At 35.7% G+C, this 5,965-nt stretch overlaps 1 long non-coding RNA gene across 1 annotated transcript; it reads right to left on the reverse strand.

Annotated features, from left to right (window-relative positions):
- Positions 1 to 2,674: 2,674 nt before the first annotated feature.
- On the reverse strand, positions 2,675 to 5,715 carry LOC141626993 (uncharacterized). The gene is made up of 2 exons (XR_012536555.1): positions 4,706 to 5,715; positions 2,675 to 3,076 (listed from the first exon to the last, which is right to left on the reverse strand). It is a non-coding gene; the product is annotated as an uncharacterized LOC141626993 (long non-coding RNA).
- Positions 5,716 to 5,965: the final 250 nt, after the last annotated feature.

Consider the following 5,965-nt stretch of genomic DNA (forward strand, 5'->3'; position numbering starts at 1 on the left):
CACCTCCATATGATGGGGATTGCCTAGAGGAAGGGCCCCGACTTATGGGGGTATTACAGTTTGAGTGTCCTTTAATTGGTCCCTAGGGAAATTTCATCATATGATTCAGTAATAAAGGGAAGGATATTTGATTTGGAAGAACTTGGTACAAATGGATTAAGGAGTTTACCATGTTTATTGATTAATTCTTGGGCAAAATATATGAGTGTGTGTGTTTCTTGGAATGAAGGGGGGTGAACTCGATAGTGGACACTGGACAACGATCTAAAGGATCTTTGGAAATGGTTTTGGAGTCTTAATATACCACCAAAGCTTGCTCATTTCGCTTGGTGGGAAACTACCAATAATCTTCTGTAGCGTCATGTCCAACGTGAGGCGGAGTGTGCGATGTGTGAGTTAAGGTGGAGGACTACTATCGTTGCTGTTGTCGGACATGTTATTATTCTCATCTATTCTAGACTTTTTAGTAATCCTGCATTAATGTTACCTGCTGATATGACTGATGTTTAATTTATCTCTTGGCGTGCTGCGCTGGTGTTTGAAACTGTTCTTCGTTGAGGTAAATTAAGGCAATTTTCATGATTATTTGTTTACTTAGATCGAAGTTCATATGTCGCAGTAATAATGTCCGCTTTTAATTTTATGTAAATTGATTTATGTTCATATTGATTTATGTCGGAGTGACGACGGAGGCAAAGGAGCATCGAGTATAGTGCGAGCTTGAGCAGGTTTGTGAAGTTACTTCTTTGAGGTAAATTAAGGTGCTTTATCTTGTAGTTTTCTCATATTGTGGAGTTACTGGTAAGGCCAATCCTTTTAGCCAATATTGTAAGATTTTGTCGAAAATGTAAATGCTTACAAGTTGTTTGAAATGTCCCTTTGAAGCAGCAGGTTTTATAGAGAGTTTTGAAGCTGATATGATATGTTCTCATAAACAAGTTTGACTTGCTAGACGATTACAATGTGCACATTGTAACGTTTTGAGGATTATTATGTGGCTTTCTATGAACTATGACGTCTATTAGCTCAAAATGGTAGAGCATTGTGTTACGACACAAGGTGTGGGTTCGACTCCTGCATAGACGATAAAAAAAATAGTACAAACACAATAATACCATAATAACTTGGAGTAACATCACAATAACAACAGAATAACAGCGGAATAAAAACATAATAACACTAGAATAACACATGGTGAAAAAAAAATCAAAAGTAAAAAAAATCACAATTACCGGAATAAAAACACAATAACACTGAAATAACATGCGGTGAAAAAAAAATCAAAGTAATTAAAAAAATCACAATAACACCAGAATAACAGCGGAATAGAAATAACACGTGGTGAAAAAAAAAAGTCAAAAGTATAAAAAAAAAGATTACAATAACACCAGAATAACAGCGGAATAAAAACACAATAACACTGGAATAACACGTGGTGGGACAAAACAATCAACATAAAAAAAATCACAATAACAACAGAATAACACGCAGTAAAAAAAGTAACACTAGAACAACACTTTGTAACACAAAAAAAAAAAAAAAAAAAAAGAGTGTTAGTTTGGTTTCTTACGGTGAGTTTGCGCTCACATGTTATTCTAGTGTTATTCAGTTATTCTTATGTTCTCGTGCTTCTCTAATTCCAGTTAGTTTTTTTTTTTTTTTTTAATCTGTTATTTTAGTACTATCTGTTATTCGAGTGCTACTCTTCTTTTTTGTCTTTTGTTTCTTTTTTTGTTACAGGTGTTATTCTAGTGTTACTCTTATACTTTTTTTTTTGTATTACCACTTATTATTCCAGTGTTACTTTTATGTTATCACGTTTTTCTAATTATCTCATTATTTTACTTTTTTTTTTACCTGACTCAGGTGTTGGTGTTATTCTTACTCAGTTGTTATTCTGATGTTATTGTGTTGCTACTCCGGTGTTATTCTGATGTTATTGTGTTGTGTTGCTACTCCGGTGTTATTCTGATGTTATTGTGTTGTTATTCCGGTGTTATTGTAGTGTTATTACTGTGTTACTGTAGTGTTATTATGTTGTTATTGTAGTGTTAGTGTTATTCTGATGTTATTGTATTGTGTTGCTACTCCGGTATTTACTCCGGGTGTTATTGTAGTGTTACTGTAGTGTTATTATGTTGTTATTCTCGGATTAGCTTCGTCATATACAAAATGGATCAATGATGGCATGGAACAATAATAAAGACGATATTATACTTTCTAGGCTATGTGGGATTCGAACCCAGACCTTTGTACACATACATGTACGTAGCTCTACCATTGAACCAAGCCTTTTTTTATACTTACCCTTCTTTATTGAGTTTGTTTGACGAATTGAAACAACTCCTTCAACCAATTTGTAATGCTTGAATTTGGTAGTTAAGAATCACTGTATATCTAGATATGATGAAACATCCATTAAGCTCTTCAATAATGATTATGCAAAAAAAAAAAAAAAAAAAAAAAACGGATACCTTAACAAAGCCTCGCAATTAGATTTCAGCCATTAAATTTAAGAATCATTCAACACAGTTATGTCACAGTACCGTTAACTCCAATCACCCCAATAATGAAATGAATACTCTCACATGTGAGTGACTAAAAAGATTCATCTGCTCATTGTTAAAAAGAAGCTTAATCATAACAGTATTAAGAAAACCTTCCCCTTGAGAAGTGGTATTAGAATGACTGACACCAGCAACATCTCCATTAATGTTCGACTTCAACCAAACCAAACATGTTCACTAAAAAAGGCTAGTTCGTTTAAAACTTATACAATGAATATGAAAGCGACAAAACAACATACTATATGCTGCTAGAATTGAACTAACATCAATCAGTCTTGAAAACTTCAATTCAATGGAGTCATATGCACGCATCATTATTGTTGTGTTCATACAAACAAGCTGTGTTCGGATGACTTTAATTAAACTTTCATCGGCATCTTCATTGAAGTATCAATGCTCTGCTTTGTCATTTTACCCTACTCTATCATAATCATAAACCACTGAGTAGTGATATACTGATATTTAGCTCCATTTGAAACATTGAAGAATTAATCTCAGTCATCTCCAAGCTGGAAATTGCACAGGAATATCATCAGTATATAAATCAGTTTAGGAATGCACAAAAATCAACTTGCCTATATAAGATGCACACTAAATGAACAAGTGAACAACCATTCTGTTCATCAGTCATTACGATAGACGAGGATTAAGTTTGTGGCCTGGCTACACAAACTAAACTACTCCAAAACATTCGGGAAAAAAAATGTTATGAGGATGTACAATGTCTTAAAATCTAGGGTTATTTCATAGGGATAATCCATCCTATGGCTGCCCTGCAAATAACACTCCATCCTTTCAGTTATTCCAATTAAATCCATCCTATTCCCTCGTACGTCCCATAACAAACTCACTTAAAATTTCAACCGGTTACACTAGGTAGCCTTTTCCCTCCTTCAACATCTCCTTTTCTCTCTTTCTTCAACATTTCCTCAACCACCAACTGCCGCCCACTACCCTTTCGGCGGCTACCAAACACAACCCTGCCAACACCTCTCCAACAACCCATTTTCTTCTTCAACCTCCATTTATCACCATTCACTACCGCTGATCCCTATTCTCCCCTCCAATACGTATTACCAGCCACCATTCGCACCACCAACAGATCCCAATTCCACCTTATTGCGGCGACGAATTCAATTCATCTCACAAAATACACCAACGCGCACCATATGCAACCTAAACAACCTGCTATACATCAACCATGCTTACCCACAAATTGTCTTCCCCACCATCGCTCCTCCGAGTACTCTGCCCTCAAATCCGTTGATCTTAATTTACAAGTGAAGGTTGGTGTGTGGTAGTACAAAAGTGATGGGATCTGGTGATGGGGAAGGCAATGGTGAGCGGGCTAGTATGTTTCGATGGTGGGGCGTTAAAGTGGTGCGGTTTTAGGTGCAGTGCGGTTGTGGGGTGAGGTTGAGAGGGTGGTTCTTGGTGTTTAGTAATGGATGAGGACGGAGGAGGAGTGGTACTGGTAAAGTGATGAAGTTTTTGTTAATTAATTTTTTTTTCTTTTAGAATTTAATAATGTTTTATTAGTTAAGATTTTTTTTTTTTTAAATCTGACCTTATGGGTAGGCAGCCGGTTACCTTAGACTATTATGGGAAGGTAGGTTGCATAGGATGGATTTAATTGAAATAATTGAAAGGATGGAGTGTTATTTGCAGGGCAGCCATAGGATGGATTATCCCTATGAAATAACCCTAAAATCTAACCACAAAGTTCAAAGCTCATATTTGATTCTATCTTGTAAGTAGTGTATAATGTCTCTTGTTCGGTTTGTGTGCCGATAGTGGAAATTCTTGTCGCTTTAACCCATCATTCTGGCTAATAGCTCAGTCTTGAAAACTTCAATTCAATTGATTATAGTGTGTTTGGGAACAAAGATTGTATTCTCAAATCCAAATTTGGACCAATTTACATGTTTGGCAAATCTATTAAATTTGGATTTTCAAATCCTATCAAATTCATGTAAGGCTAAAATAAACTCATTTGAAATCCACTCTCTAACCCCTTCATTTCAAATCTTTATTGCACTTTGCTAAATTTAAATGAGACATTTCAAATTAAATTCTTGTTGCCAAACACTTTTTAAATTGATTAGTTCAATTGATTGAGGGAGTAAATCGGACAATACCAGAAGGAAATGGTGGGGAAAATATGACCAGCAGTGGCGGAGTGTGAAGCAGACGAATTCTCCACTGATACCGACTATCTTGATCAGCCAAAATCAGTTTGCAGCCCACCATTCACCCAATCGATCAACACCAGAACTGAGCATCGTCATCAACAAAACTCGACAAACAGCCCGTATCGAACCCGGCCATCTCGTGCTCTTTCAACCGAGCCACCAAGCTACCCGCATGATTAATTCAAGTCAGGGGTGACTCGAGTACGGAGCCGGAGTTGCAACTGTAACCTGCAATTGAACGCGAAACCCGCGGCTCCGATTCATCACCAATCCGGGCTGTCATCTCCTTCAACATCAGTCACACTAGCAATCAAGCAACAACCATCTCGGTACCGGAGTCAAGCTGAGTACTCCGTAGAATTAAAAAACAAACAAAATACAATTTCTAGAAGAATGAAATTGATCAATCAGGAAACAAATAAACCATTCTACTTCTGGAATGAATAAATAGTTAGATTACCAGACAATGAATACTAAAAATGAGATCAAATGAATCTATTTAATCAAAATCGCATATAGATCGTATTAATTGAAAAATCGCTAAAATAACTAAAAAAAATGCAACAATTAACAAAAATTAAACTCAGTATGACGATTAAAGTTGAAGAGAATGAAAATTAACCTGTACAATTGCAAAAAGAACAGCATTACATTTAGGATAAGCTAACTTAAGCATCGTCGCTAACTTCAATCTCTCTAACGACACAATGTCAGTGAAATTGAGCGCTTACTAGTGATTCCGCCATTGACAGAGGTTGATTTTGATACGGAGTAGATAGGAGAGTAGAGTCGAGGTGCGCAGTAAGAAGCGACTACCTATTTTATTTGCTAAATTTAATTTATTTTCAGATTCAATCTTACTCGTTGATTTCCTAGATCCAATGGCTAATATTTGTGAGCACAAACTCACCATAAGAATCAAACTCACGAGATCCCACATATATATATATATATATATATATATATATATATATAGTATTAGGTTCAAGAAAGTCAATGCTTTACATGTGTCATAAGTTTCATTTAGAGCCCATTGGATGAGGAAGATGGAGGTTGAGATTGGAAAGCGAAAAAAAGAAGAAGGTTTAATAAGGTGTTTAACACTCTCTCTCTCTACCAAACTAATTAATCTCTAATTTCTCACTAATTTGATATATATAGCTTTTCTTTTCTCTATCTACTTCACTTCTCCCTCATTTCACAATT

Source organism: Silene latifolia, chromosome Y (assembly GCF_048544455.1).
Source record: "Silene latifolia isolate original U9 population chromosome Y, ASM4854445v1, whole genome shotgun sequence".
NCBI lineage: Eukaryota > Viridiplantae > Streptophyta > Magnoliopsida > Caryophyllales > Caryophyllaceae > Silene > Silene latifolia.